The sequence below is a fragment of the Sus scrofa genome, chromosome 17 (assembly GCF_054392235.1).
Source record: "Sus scrofa isolate SSC_HxYL_T2T_F1_AM1 chromosome 17, Sscrofa_HxYL_maternal_Yorkshire_Landrace_v2.0, whole genome shotgun sequence".
Taxonomy (NCBI): domain Eukaryota; kingdom Metazoa; phylum Chordata; class Mammalia; order Artiodactyla; family Suidae; genus Sus; species Sus scrofa.
Window position 1 is genome coordinate 42,113,847 of NC_139399.1, and position 15,372 is coordinate 42,129,218.

Consider the following 15,372-nt stretch of genomic DNA (forward strand, 5'->3'; position numbering starts at 1 on the left):
AAGCATCTGGTGCCAATTCAGAGTGATCGAAAGCATCCTGGTCCCTTCTCTTCCCCACGGTGTGGAGTGGGGAGGGAAAGCCCATAAGAACAAGAAGGTGGGGACTTCCCATCATGGCGCAGCAGAAAGGAATCTGACTGGGAACCATAAGGTTGCGGGTTCAATCCCTGCCCTCACTCAGTGGGTTAAGGATCTGGCGTTGCCGTGAGCTGTGGTGTAGGTCACAGATGCAGCTCAGAAACCACTTTGCTGTGACTGTGGTGTAGGCTGGCGGCTACAGCTACAATTCGACCCCTAGCCTGGGAACCTCCATATGCCGCAAGTGTGGTCCTAAAAAAGCAAAAAAATAAAAAAGAACAAGAAGGTGGCCAAGCTGTCCTTAGTGTGCCCAGAGCATCGGGGGCTGGAGGAGCCGTGTGCCTTATCCTGCCCCAACACCTGAACAATGATAACATCGCGCCCTGTACACCAGCCTGTGGCTGTTTCCGCACCCACTCCAGCACCCTGTCCTTGGCAGTGTTCTCTCCACTCACCTGGAAACCAAGAGGAAATCAGCCTCGGATCAGTTCTCTATCTTCTGTGTACCCCGTGACTCTGTTTTGTTTCGTTTAATTCAAAGGGTGTTTTCTGTATATGCATTTGCTTGAATGTGAATTTCTCTGGAAGCTCACAGCTCCCCCCCTTCTCCGAAACTGGTCCCAGTGGTGCCTCTTGGACTGACTGGGAAAGGAGAAATGCGTTTTAGAAAATATTTTTTAAACCTTTTGGACTTTATGCCTAATAAATGAATTATTATTTTTTAAAAAATAAATAACACTTTGAAGGATATTCAATGGGATGACAAAATGAGGCAGTGAATTAAAAGAAAACTCAGGAGTTCCCGTCGTGGCTCAGTGGTTAAGGAATCCGACTGGGAACCATGAGGCTGTGGGTTTGGCGCCGCTCAGTGGGTTAAGGATCCGGCGTTGCCGTGAGCTGTGGTGTAGGTCGCAGACACGGTTCGGATCTGGCATTGCTGTGGCTCTGGTGTAGGCCAGTGGCTACATCTCCGATTCGACCTCTAGCCTGGGAACCTCCATATGCTGCGGGAGCGGCTCTAGAAAAGGCAAAAAGACAAAATAAAAAAAATAAAAGAAAAGAAAGGAAAAAAAAAAGAAAGGAAAACTCAGCCCACATATGGCAGGTGAGAGGGCATGTCCCTGTGGCTGTGTCCCGCCTGCTCCTCCACTGACTCTGAGCTCCCAGGAGGCAAGGTCCACCCTTCTTTGCCCACTTTTCCTGCAATTAGAGATTCTCAGTGCACCTATAACTGTAGTAAAGGCTTTGAGAAGGCCTGGAGAAGAAACTCCTCCTTCTCTTTGCCTACCCACTGTTTCCCACACATACCCAACCCTGAGGCCTATGTCCTCGGGACAGTTACGAAACAGCCCCCAGGAACCGTGAAAACACGGTCTGCAGAGGGTGGGTCTTCAGGATGCTCTGCCAGTGCCCCGCCTCCTTAAAGTACCAGCTGCCTCCCCCACAACCAGACTTCCCAGACAACAGGAACTGGCCTCAGTCTCCAGATGGCTACAGCGCATGCTTCTCAAACCACCGCAGTGCCTCCAGGGGGGCGGGTGTCACCTGCCAAAGAATCAGGTCCATCTTCCTATGGGCATATTACGGGCCTGAGGTCACACACACACACACACACAAGCACACGCACACGCACACGCCAACCTGCTGGCTCAGCCAGGCCCATCCTAATTCTGAGCCTCAATTTCCCCATCTGTACAATGGGGCTAGTAACACCGTGAGTGGGCTCAGGAAGATGCCCCGAATACCCAACCTAAGCAAGATTCTGGGTTTTGGTCCTTAGAAAGAATCTGATTCTACCAGGCAGAACCAGAGCAACCACAAAGCCCAAGATATAGTTGTTGACACCTCGAGATCACAGGGCCCTTGCTCCCTGGATTCCCAGGAGGGTGCGTGGCCAGGAGATGTAATAGGGGAGCACCTCCTCGCCAGGGAGCCCAGCCCTCACAGCCTCGGCTCCCCCACTCCTTGCCCTGTGCAGCCCGCCCCAGCAACATCTGGCTGCTTGGAGCTGCACCCACCCACCACCCTGATGCTCTGCGGAGTGCTCCCTGCCTGCCGTGTACCTCCTCCACAGTGTGCTTCTGGTTTGCTCCACCGGGACCTGTAGAAGTCACTCCCCAGAGCCTTTCCTGACCCCCTCCCCAGCAGAACTGGAGCAGCTTTTCCCAAGTTCCCGCAGGCTCCTGGGTTTCTCCTGACATGTCCGATTGTGTCGCATGTCCATTTTCAGGTCCACTCCCCCCACAGAGGCAACAGTGAGCACTAGGGTGGCAGGGGCTGGCTTGCTCCTCTCCCGTACCCCAGGGTCCGGGCCTCTGCACACAGCAGGTGCTCAGCATTTGAGAAGAGAACTAAGAAAGAGCCTGCAGATTGCCTCTCGTACATCCCCCTTCCTCCCCCACTTGTCTCCTCCCAAGGGTCTTCCAGAGGGGCGACAGGTGCTGGCCAGGAGTCCTGATGGACTAATGCTGTGTGATCCTGGGCAAGTGGCTCCACCTCTCTGAGCTGCATCTCCTCCACTGCACACTGGGGATGGTGATAGCGCTTCACCGGGATGCTGTGAGAATCAAATGAGAAATGGGCGCCACCGAGCATTCTGCACAGGGCTTGTCACATACAGTAAGTGATGAACAAAACCAATTACAAAGTAGTACAATTACTGCTACTATGTCTATTATAGTTACCGTTACAGATCAGAGCCAAATTCCCAGCCCGTTCAACTAAAAAGTTTCTAGTTTGAATCCTGAGCTGTTCCCTCAGAGTAAAGCTGCATCTGTGGCCAGGTCCGTGGTCCCTTTCTATTGTGTTAGGGTGCGGGGGGTGGGGGGAGGCTGGCACAGAGTCTGTCGTTTGCAACCCCTTGCCCAAGGGCTGAGAGCGAAGCCAGAGCTTGCGCAGAGACAAGAACCTGGGCCTCCACTCTGATACTGCAGGGACCCACCCCCGGGAGTCTCCTGAGCTTGCTGCAGGCTTTTACCAGGTAAATAGAAGCAATGATAGCTCCCAGGATATAGCATCCAAGAAAGGATTGGCAAGTATAAAAACAGGGGCGTTGTCCCTGTGCTGCTGCTGGGCCTGAACATTCCTCTGCCGTCCCATCTTTCTGAGCCCTCAGCTCTGTGTGGACCATTAGGAGCTGGCAGCTACTGTTTTGGAGAGAGGATTGGGGCAGCACAGCGATAGCGGCCTAGAGAAAGGAAACAGGCATGAAAGACAAGGGACTGGTTTATATAGCAGAGTCAGGGAGGCGTCTCCTCAGAGGTGAGATGTGACGGGTAAGAAAGAGGAGCCACGTGGAAATCTGGAGGAAGGATGAGAGGGAACAGCATGTGCAAAGGTCCTGGGGCAAGAATGAGCTCAATATATTTGAGCTAAAAAGCCAGTGGCTGGAATGGAAAGACAGGAAGAGATGTTACATTGCTGAGAGACTGGAAGCCACAGAGAGGAGTTCAGATTTTAAAGACAAAAGGCAGCAGTTTGGGAGTTCCCTTTGGGGCGCAGCGGAAATGAATCTGACTAGTTTCCATGAGAAAGCAGTTTCGATCCCTGGCCTCGCTCAGTGGGTTAAGGATCCAGGCGTTGCTGTGAGCTGTGGTGTAGGTCACAGATGTAGCTCAGATCCCATGTTGCATGGCTATGGCTGTAGCTGGCAGCTGTAGCTCCAATGCAACCCCTAGCTTGGGAACTTCCATATGCCACGTGTGTGGCCCTTAAAAAAGGGTTTTGTTTTTTTTTTTTTTTTTTTTAATGTTAATAAAGGAGCAGTTTAAGGTCAAGATGGGGAATTCTGGTGTCAGCTAGTCAAGGTTCCAATCCCAGCTCTACCACTCAGCAGCTGCCTGACTTGGGCAAGTTCTTTAAACTCAGAACTTCCAGTTTCCTCATCTGTAATTGGAAGAAAAATTTCATCTATGTTGTAAGGCGCTATTGGGGTACCCAGGATGATGCCAGCAAAACCCTGGCCAGAGCCTGGCTCAACAATAAGATGCTACTCTAACAACAATATCAGAGATTATACAGCACAACCACGGCTCCCGACGGAGCTCCTCAGAAACTGGCAGAGAGCACACTCACTTGGGCCCTGGAGCCAGGGAGCCAGGGAGTCAGGGAGCCAGGGAGCCAGCTGCACCAGGTGCCATCAGGGAACCACTAGGGCGTCCAGCAGTCTTCTGGGATTTAGGGAGAGGCTGGCAGCTGAGGGAAGCAGGGGAGGGACCAGACGAGCCTCGGAGGTCAGGCTGGATTTAGCCCCGGCTGAGCCCCATCAGCTCCCCACTTCAAATCCTTAGAATCTCCCCCCCCACACACACACACACCTGCCACCCCGCCCTGGTCTAAAGCCCTAGACATTCACCATACCGGGCCCTTAGAATGTGATGGTGAAACACGATGTGTTCACGATCCAGTGTTGCCCTGAGCTGCAGCGTTGGTCGAAGACACAGCTCGGATCTGCCACCCTCACCTGACACCAGGGCCAGCGAGAGGGGGTGGTTTTCACAGTGAGGTTAAAATCAAACTTAGCATTTCCCAAAGTAGTAGAAAAAAAGGAATGACTGTTTTTCTTTTTACAGCCATATGGAGGGTCCCAGGCAGAGGTCAAATCGGAGCCTCAGCTGCCAGCCTACACCGCAGCCACAGCAACCTACGCTGCAGCTTGCAGCAACGCTGGATCCTTAACCCACTGAGCCAGGCCAGGGATCGAGTCACACCTTCGTGGATACTAGTCGGGTTCTTAACCTACTAAACCACCACGGGAAATCCAAGGGCTGTCTATTTTTAGTTAGATGCACCTAATAAATCCTCTAGGGCACTGCTGTCCACTAGAATATTCTGTGAGGGTGAAATGTTCTGTTGGGGTTTGTCAGTACACTTGGCCACTAGCTACATGTGACTGTTGAGACCTTGAAATGTGATTAGTGCAACAGAGGAACTGAATTTTAAATTTTATTGAATTTTAATTAATTTAAATGAAAATAGTCACCCAAGGCTAAGGGCTCTCATGTTCCTTAGTATAACTCGAGGGTCAAGGGAATCCTCTCCAGCTTCCTTGGGTTAATCTGGTGACCCCTCCAAGAGGGGCATGTGCCAGGCTTTTTCACTTGAAGCTAAACTAGAATTTAATAACATTGTTTGTTCCCATTCCATTCTTTTTTCCACAGTATTTTTCTAATTGTGGCAAATGATACTCCACGCAATCCCACCTCTGCATGTGATGCTTGGGGAAAGCAAAGCCAGGGGCAGAGGGCTGGAGGCTGGGGGAGGCGATGGTGACTGGCCCAGCTCGCACTGAGCAGGTGGCAGAAGCAGGAAAAGCCTGTGCTGACCAGGATGGATGGGGGAGGCTGGGCGGGGAGGCTGGGGTCTCCCTCAGGGGTGGGGGATCTCCCCTCCCCCACCCAGCCGCCGGTGCTCACTGAGCCTCAAGAGTCAGAGGCTGGGCCTGACAGATGGTATTTTGCAGGAGAAGAGGGTTCAGAGGGTGAGGGGCCTTTGTCCTCCCAGCGTCTCAACCCCAGATGGCAGGGCCAGGCCAGACTGCAGTTGGGGGAGCAGAGCCCATCTAGAACTTGAAGGTCATGGCCCCAGAGACAGAATCTTTGTGGAAGCTTAACACCCAAGACCCTCCGCCCAAGGGCCTGGTTGCAGGCCTTTTCAGCTTTCAACTTGACCTCTCCACTCCATATGCAAATCAAATGCAAATGAGCCCTCCTCGCTGCGGGAGCCCCACCTCCCTTTCTCTCTGGCTGGGGACCAAGGGGCATTGTCCAGACACTGCAAGCCCAAGGCCTGTTCTCAGCACAGACTCTTCAGACTCCTCACCCTGGAGACAGGCACAAAATGGGCTCACCTGGCCCACCTGTGCCTGGACACTGCTTCAAACCCTAGGCCTCTCCTGCCCTCTATTCCCACATCCATCTTTCATGCAGTGCAGGCAGATCTTTTAAAAATACCAACATTACAAAGCTACAGTAATCAAAACAGTATGGTACTGGTATAAAAAATAGTTGGGGCCCAGAAATAAACACAAGCATATAAGGTCAACTAATATTTGACAAAGGACCCAAGAGGGCTCAATGGAAAAAATATAGTCTCTTCAACAGATGGTGCTAGAAAAAGTGGACATTCACACGCAAAGAGTGGAACTGAACCCCTATCTTACACCACTCAAAGTATTAACTGGGGAATTCCTGTTGTGGCTTAGCAGGTTAGGAACCCTACTAGTATCCATGAGGATTTAGGTTTGACTCCTGGCCTTGATCAGTGGGTTAAGGATCCGGCATTGCCGTGAGCTTCGGTATAGGTCACAGACACAGCTCGTACCCTGAGTCGCTGTGACTGTGGTGTAGGCTGGCAGCTACACTCCGATTTGAGCCCTAGCCTGGGAACTTCCATACGTTGCAGGTGCAATCCTCAAAAAAGAAAAAAAAAAAAAGAAAAAAAGGACCATTAAAAAAATATTAACTGGAAATGGATTAAATACTTAAACCTAAGACCTGAAACTATAAAACTCCTTCAAGAAGACATAGGTAGGAGTTCCCATTGTGGAGCAGCAGAAACGAGTCCAACTCATATCCCTGAGGATACGAGTTTGATCCCTGGCCTTGCTCAGTGGGTCCAGGATCCAGTGTTGCCATGAGCTACGGTATTGGTCACAGACACAGCCCAGATCTGGCATGGCTGTGGCTGTGGCATAGGCCAGCAGCTGTAGCTCAGATTTGACCCCTAGCCTGGGAACTTCCATATGCCATGGGTGTGGCCCTGAAAAAAAAAAAAAAAAGACACAGGTAAAAAAATGCCTTGACATATGTTTTGGCAATAATTTTGTATGACATCAAAAGCATAAATGGGACTATATTAAACTAAAAGCTTTTGCTCAGCAAGAGAAACAATGAACAAAATGAAAAGGCAACCTAGCACAACATTGTAAGTCAACAGTACTTTAATTTTAAAAATGTAAAAAAAATTTAAAAAAATAAAAAGATGCAATCACTTTGGAAGGAAACAGGCAACCTAAAGGATGGGAGAAAATATTTGCAAATCGTATATCTGCTAAGGGATTGATATTCAAAATACATAAGGAACTCAATAGCAAGAAAACAATTGTTAAATAGACATCCCTCCAAAGAAGGCATGCAAATGGCCAACACATACATGAAAAAGTATTCAACATCATTAGTCATCAGGGAAACACAAGTCAAAGCCACCATGCGATATCACCTCGCACCAGTTAGAATGCTTGTCATCAAAACGTCAAGAGATAACGGGACTTCCCGTTGTGGCACAAATCAAATCCGACTAGGAACCAGGAGGTTGTAGGTTCGATCTCTTGCCTTGCTCAGTGGGTTATGGATCTGGCATTGCCATGATCTGAGGTATAGGTTGCAGGCGCGGCTCAGATCCCGAGTTGCAAACTGGTATGACCATTATGGAAAACAGTGTGAGGGGTCAAATTGGAGCTGCAGCTGCCGGCCTACACCACAACCACAGCAATGCCAGATCCAAGCCAGGTCTGTGACCTAAACCACAGTTCATGGCAACACCAGATTCTTAACCCACTGAGCGAAGCCAGGGCTCGAACTTACATCCTCATCAATCCTAGTCGGCTTCGTTAACTGCTGAGCCACAACGAGAACTCCTGGAATTCCTAAAAGAACTAAAAATAGAACTACCATGCCAGCAATTCTACTCCTGAGTATATTCACAAAGGGAATGAAATCACTCTCTCAAGGAGGTTTCTGCAGCCTCGTGTTCATTGTAGTGTTATTTACGACAACCAAAACATGGAAACATGCCCATCAACAGATGAATGGATGAAAAAAATGTACCCGTGTGTATGCGTATATATGAACTATTACTATTCAGCCTTAAAAAGAAGGAAATCCTGCCATTTGCGACAACATGGATGGACCTTGAGGGCATTATGCTGAGTGAGGTTCGAGGGATAGAGAAAGACAGATACTGTCTGATGTCACTTATATGTGGAATCTGAAAACATTAAACTTGTAGAGAACAGAATGGTAGTTGCCAAGGGCTGAGGGGTGGGGCGAAGGGGCGGTGTTGGTCAAAGAGCACAGTCTTCGAGTTAAAAGATAAGTTCACGGGGTCCCCCTGTGGCGCAGTGGGTTAAAGATCTGGCATTGTCACTGCTGTGGTTCTGATTGCTGCTGTGGCATAGGTTCCATCCCTGGCCCGGGAATTTCTACATGCCAAGAGCATGGCCAAGAAATAAATAACTAAAAGATGAATAAGTTCTGGGGATGTAAGTACAACACGGTGACCATAGTTAATAATGCTGGAATTCCATTGCTGGTTAAGAACCCAATGCAGTTCCCTGAGGATGCAGGTTCAATCCCTGGCCCCGCCCAGTGGGTTAAGGATCCAGCATTGCCACAAGCTGCAGATGCAGCTCAGACCTGGCATTGCCATGGCTGTGGTGTAGGCCTACAGCTGCAGTTCCAATTTGACCCCTATTCTGCAGGGGTGGGTAAGTGTGAGCGGGCCAGGAGAGGGCTTTCAACATCACTAACACCAACATGGGAAAGGTGATTTCTTTTCTGAGTCCTTTTTAAGTCTCCTTATATCAGTGAGAAAGTCTTCTTAGAGTTTCCTGGTGGCTCCGCAGGTTAAAGATCTGGTGTCATCATGGCTGTGGTGTGGGTTCGATTCCTGGCCTGGGAACTTCTGTATGCCATAAAAAAAAGGTCTTCTCTGCTGCTCTGTGTTTAACTCCAATGCCCGCTAATCTCTTCATAACAAATAGAGAGCAGGCCTCAGCTACCACCTGAAACACTATCCATTTCCAGAGGTATGTTCTATTTTTTATTTTTATTTTTTTATTTTTTGCCATTTCTTGGGCCGCTCCCACGGCATATGGAGGTTCCCAGGCTAGGGGTCAAATCGGAGTTGTAGCCGCCGGCCTACGCCAGAGCCACAGCAACACAGGATCCGAGCCCCGTCTGCAACCTACACCACAGCTCACGGCAACGGCTGGATCCTTAACCCACTGAGCAAGGTCAGGGATCGAACCCGCAATCTCATGGTTCCTAGTCGGATTCCCCAACCACTGCGCCATGACGGGAACTCCAGTTTATTCTATTTATGACAAAAGAGACTTGCTTTTCATTTCATGGGTTGAGTTTCCTTTTACAATAAATCCACTATCAACTGTAAAACACTTGTAGGGGATGACTGAGGAAGTCTGGGTGGGCTAAATATTAGCTATCAGAGAAATACTAATTAGGGAGCGAAATAGTGGTCCTGGAAATGGCCCTACTTTTTGGAGATGCAAACAAAAGTATGTGGGGACAAAACTTGACCATAACTATAATTCACATTAAAATATTTCAGAAAGAAATAGATGAAACAAATATGGAAAATGGAGATCTGAAATCTGGGCATTGGCTTTGCAGTTTATAATGTCATTCTCTATTTTTCCATGTGTCTAAAATTATTCTAAGTCATTCGTAGCCAGTTGATTTAAAGAAAAAAACACTAAGAAACAATCACTGGAGTTCCCATCATGGCACAGTGGTTAACGAATCCGACTAGGAACCATGAGGTTGCGGGTTCGGTCCCTGCCCTTGCTCAGTGGGTTAACGATCCGGCGTTGCCGTGAGCTGTGGTGTAGGTTGCAGATGCGGCTCAGATCCTGCGTTGCTGTGGCTCTGGCGTAGGCCGGTGGCTACAGCTCTGATTCGACCCCTGGCCTGGGAACCTCCATATGCTGTGGGAGTGGCCCAGGAAATAGCAAAAAGACCAAAAAAAGAAAAAAAAGAAACAATCACTATGGCAGACTGTGGGTTTGACCAAAATTGTGAATGTGACATGAGAGTGGAAGAAGCCTGGGCAAGGGAGGAAGAACTTTCTGGCTTGGGAGAAGCAGCCCTGTATCTGGGAAGCTTGAGGGGCCTTGCATCCCTTCCCTGTCTGAGGCCCCTTCCCCTGGGACCCCCGACTCTCCTCAGCGCTGGCATCTGCTGCTCTGAGCAGCTCTGAGGGCCTTGCACTGACTGACCCCTCCCTGGTACATCTGCTCTCAGGTTTGGGGCCAGGAAGCCAACAGCTTAGCTGTCCCCCGGGGGCCCGGCCCCTTGGCCAGTGTCTAGAATGAGGAGGGGGCAGAAGGCACAGCGCCTCCACAGCAGCCCATCCCCCACCTTTGCATCTGGGCCTGGGCGTCTCCCTCCCACCATCTCCTCACCAGACAGACAGAGAAGCTGAGACCCAGGCCTGACCCAGATCCCCTGTCTCCAGGGCCTGGATGCTTCCTAAGGATGCAGGACACCCAGCCCTGCAGAGGGAAGAGGTAAAGAGAGGGCCTCGGGAACCAAAAGGGTTAGAAGCGGGCCTCTGGCCCCCAACCAGGCAGAGTCACCGGCAGGGGGTGGGGGTGGCCTTCAGCACCCCAGAAGTATGAGGAGGTTGAGATCTGGGGTCAGCGCCCCCCACCCGACCAGAGAGGACCCTCCCCTCCCGTCAGTGCAGCCGTGGATCACACAGGAACCTCAAAGTCGCTCTCACACTCAGGTGTGATTTTGCCTCTCCCCGCCCTCTGCTGTCACTCATCAATCAACAAAGCTTTCCTGAGCTTATCTGCATGCCGGGCACAGACCAGGTACCAAGACCTCAGCCAGGAACAGTCATCCCCCCACCCTTATGAGCTGACGCTGGTGGGAGACAGACACCAAACGAGACACACAGCTGAACACAAAACACAGCCTCGAGGGCACAGTAGGAAAATGGGAGCTGTGCGTGGAGGTAGAGAGAGGTGGCCCCCAGGTTCTTTTAAAAAGGGGGTGACCTCTGAAGAGATGGAGCAGAGACCTGAATAAAGAGAGGGAGAGGCCATGGGGCCCACCTAGGGAAAGAGCCCCGGGTAGCAACAGCCAGGGCAAAGGCCCTGAGGCAGGAAATGAGTTTGCCAGGTGAGAGACAGCAGGCAGGCCAGGGTGGCTGGAGCGGAGAGTGGGGGGCAGGAAGGACTTTGTGCCCAGCAGGACAGCGCAGGACTGACTGAGGTGGGAGGTCCATGGGCCCCTGGGCTGAGAACAGCTGGGACTTGTTAGGCCAAGTAAATTGGGCTTTGTTTCTCTCTGACACTTCAAGGAAAAAGCTAATTGCAAGAGGTGAGCTCCGCCAGAGTAGAAAGATAAGATGACCAGTTCAATCGCTCCTGGGGTCAAGGAGAGCTCCCCAATTACACCTGCGCAGTAAGACTCCCGGGGTCAAACAGGGAGGGGGCGCCAGACCATAATAAGTCCTGATACCATCCTTGCACCCTTTGCTCTGGAGTCCATCTTTGCCAAAAGATGCACCCGCACATTGGGGAGGGTCCTGTGTCCCCTCGGGTGTGAGAAATAAATAAGATACTTGGCCAAAGGTAAGCAAAGACCCAGAAGAACTGTGCTGTATAAGCGATTTAAATCCCCTCCCTGGAGCACGCCTCACTCAGGGGGACCCCCCCAACCCTCACTCCTCTTTAGGGTGTGTATTGCTTCTTTGCTTCTGACTTAAATAAATCACTTCTGTGTGCTCTGCCACATGTGCTGTGACTCTAACAATAGACTTTAAACCTATTTTCACATTGAAACATTCTTGAAACATTCTTGCTTTCAACAGGGGGCAAGAATCAGGGCAATTCTGCTTCTAGCCTCTGACCAGTCTAGTGGCTGGGATTCCTGGTTTTCATCTGCCCAAGTTCAATTCCTGAGCAGGGAATTAAGGTCTCACTTCCAGCCATCACTCACTGCTGTCTCTCCGAGATCAGGACCAAAGAGGCCCCGGTCCTTGGGGAGGAAGAGAGCAGGGCTGGGAGGGTCCTGAGCAGAGGCTCCGACTTATACGTTGTGAAGGGGAGAAGGGGCAGGAGTAGGATGGCCAGTGAAGAGATGACCACAGAAGTCCTGGCAGGACATGAAGGAGGCTGGACGGGGTGGTGGCAGTGGGGGTATAGAGTGGCCCAATTCTGGATCCCACAGGACCTACCAAGAAATCGAGTGTGGGCTGTGGGAGAAAAACAGGAGTTGGGAGGAGAGAGAGCAGCTCGATTTCAGAGACCAGGTTCCTTGCTGCCTCCCCGTGCATGAGACCCAGTGAATCTCAAACAATAGTAAAGAGAAAGAGCAGATAAGGCAGACTCCAGTTCCTTCCTTCAGACCTGGCCGCTTTTTTTTTTTTTTTTTTTTTTTTTTTTTTGTCTTCTTGCCTTTTGTAGGGCCGTTCCTGTGGCATATGAGGTTCCCAGGCCAGGGGTCGAGTTCCTGTGGCATATGAGGTTCCCAGGCCAGGGGTCGAATCGGAGCTGTAGCCGCCAGCCTACGCCAGAGCCACAGCAACGCAGGATCTGAGCCGTATCTGCGACCTACACTACAGGTCACGGCCACGCCGGTTCGTTAACCCACTGAGCAAGGGCAGGGACCGAACCCTCAACCTCATGGTTCCTAGTCGGATTCGTTAACCACTGCGCCACGATGGGAACGCCTGCTTCTTTTTTCTTAAACGTGTCAGAAGGCGCCCTCTGGTGGCTAATGCTTGAAATTGCGATTCCTCAGGTGGACGCAGTAAGGCACCCAGGAATCACTGACTGGGAAAAAAAATGAGAGACCACACTCCACCCCTCACCCATTTTACAGATGAAGATACTGAAGCCCACCTAGGGCTGAGGTCTGATCTTCATCTCAATAATCGCCCCTTCGTGCCTCCAGCTGTTGTTTCCCAGAGCTGAGTGGGCATTTCACGAAATCTCCCACAACCTCCCACAGGATGCTGGGACTCCATCCTTGGCATCCCTACATTCCTAGGGAACATCATGCTGCCTCAGTCTGCGTACATTCCAAATCCCCCAATTAGCCCATACCTTTCCTACTTAACTGGGTCAGAGATCTCTACCCCACCTGGACTGGAATTTCCACCATCCTTCGCTACTGGAATCCCACCCCAGGGCACCCAGCAGAAGTCTGTCTGCAGGGACCCATCTGCCACACCCACACCTGAAAGCTGTTTCCATTCCAGCCCTGTTCTTCCAACCTAGGGTGAAGGACATGCTCCCCAACTGCACCCCATTCAGATGGCACCACAATTCCCCCCACCTTCAGTTCTTGGCATGAGCTGTCCTTGTTCCTCACACACGACAGAGCCAAGGAGAGGAAATGTTCTCAGTAGAACAGAGGAGGCTGTCACCTCCCTTGTAGTGCATGTAAGACCTCTATTGATGCAATGATAAAATGACATTTGATGTTTCTTTTATTTCTTTTTTCTTCCTTTTTTTTCTTAAGTAATTTTAAATTCTAGGTTACACAATTAACAGGGTTATAAATTCCTAGAAAAGTAAAATATACCAGCGAAGTCGTCTTCTTCAATCTCTTCTCACCTGCCTTCCCGTTCCCCAGACACCACTGCCCGCCCCGCACATGCACAATTCCAAAGGTAATCACTGTTATCAATTTGAAAATCATATTTCCAGATTTTTTTTCCTATGGATGTATATGTGGCAAACACATAAAGAACATGTAGCTTTTACTTGTGCGGATTATTTTTTCACACAAACGGAATCATCATACTGTATATATTTATCCTGTGAATTTTTTCTCCACTCATTTCTGGACTCTTGAGTTCAATTAATGGATGTGAGGTCAGATTCTTTTTTTTTTCTTCTTCTTTTTATGGCTACACCTGTCACATATGGGAGTTTCCAGGCTTAGGATCAACAGCCACAGCAAAGCGGGATTGAACCCTCATCCTCATGGACACCATGTTCTTAACTCGCTGAGCCACAGTGGGAACTCCAGGATTCATTTTGATGAGGTCATGCTGCAAGCCCTTACCAGGAGAGAACAAGTCCCTAACTGGTCTAGAAGCACCCACTGAAACCTCTTCCCCTAATCCTCTTCTCCCACGTCTCCTTTTGCCCTGCTCTCCTTCCTCCCACCTCCCACCTTTTCATCACTCTGGCCCTTAGGCCCCACACAGCCTGCAGGGAGAAGGTCCTAAGCCTCCAGCTCCATCTCAGGAGTTTGGGAGAGTCCTCGGCCCCCTAGTGGTTTCTCTTAGTAACGCAGTGGCTCCTTCAGCCCCGATCCACCTGTTCGGAAAGCACTGCTCACCCCTCAACTGAGAGTGAACTTCCAGGTGCCAGCCCTGTGGGTCCCCGCCGTGGATCAACTCATCTCCGCCCTGGAAACTCCCCTGGCTGAACGTGAGCGACCTCCCGACCTTCCAGCAGAGTCTACCTGTCTGAGAGGAGCCCCCTCGCCTCTCCCCCCAACCCCCGCCCTGCCCCGCCGTGCTTGGTGCAGCGTCCTTGGACTAAAACCGAGTGATTGATTGCTCTCGGGTCTGTTGTAGTTCCCCTGCCAGGAATGGATTCTACAGGTATTTCGCACAAGGGCAAAAGGACAGACTACCACGCTGCTTTGTTGCAGCGTTGTTCTGGATGGCAAATGATAGGCGCCCAGCAAGGGGAGCAGGCTGACTTCATCCGGTAATGGAACACCTCTCAGCCCTGCTCATCTCCCGGCTTGGACTAGTTTCCCTCTAAGTGGTTCCACCGGCTGTCCTGACTCTGCAACCTGCCCCCACCGGTCCGTCCCCTCCTCCCAGGTTCCTCTCTCCTCTCGCCCTACTCGCTCTTTTTTCTGCAGAATATATCTGCTAAGGTACTAAGTAATTTCCTTTTTCATGATGCTTGTTGTCCATCTCACCCCAATAGAATGCCAGCTCCCCAAGGACAAGGCCTTTGTTATTTTGTTCAGTTTTATATCCCAAGCACCTCTCACAGTGCCTGACATATAGCTGACACTTAATAAAAGTTGGCTGAATGAATGAAGCCGGTGCATGAAGGTCTCATTGCTCAGGATATAGAAAGATCTCCAAGAGACATTAGGTGGAAAAAAGCAAGCTTGGGAATGATGTGGATAATGCGTCCTACTGTGTAAAGGATGTGGGTGGGATGGTTTCCAGTAAACCTAAAACTGCTAAATACATAGATCTATGAAATAGAATAAAGTCTGTCAATTAAACAACAAAGGCTATAAACGTGTCTGGAGATGACAAGGAAGGAGAGAACATTTTGGCTGGGGTTCATTCATTCACATGTGCAACAAACATTTATTAAGCTCCCAGTGTATACTGTTTATATGAGACACCTTTATATGTCAAGAAAGGTTTCTCTGGAGGAGGTGGTATTTAAGATTGGCTTTGAAATATGCGTAGGATTGTACCAGAAAGAGAGGTCAGAAAAGATTTTTTTTTCTTTAAAAACATTTTTTTTTTTCTTTTTATGGCTGCACCTACGAC

General features: G+C 50.1%; 1 long non-coding RNA gene across 1 annotated transcript in view; it reads right to left on the reverse strand.

Moving 5' to 3' along the window:
• Nucleotides 1–591: 591 nt before the first annotated feature.
• Nucleotides 592–15,372, reverse strand: part of LOC146395248 (uncharacterized) — a 43,340-nt gene continuing 28,559 nt past the window's right edge. Inside the window, exon 3 of the long non-coding RNA XR_014832339.1 lies at nucleotides 592–720. This is a non-coding gene — a long non-coding RNA (uncharacterized LOC146395248). The remainder of the gene's footprint in view (nucleotides 721–15,372) is intronic.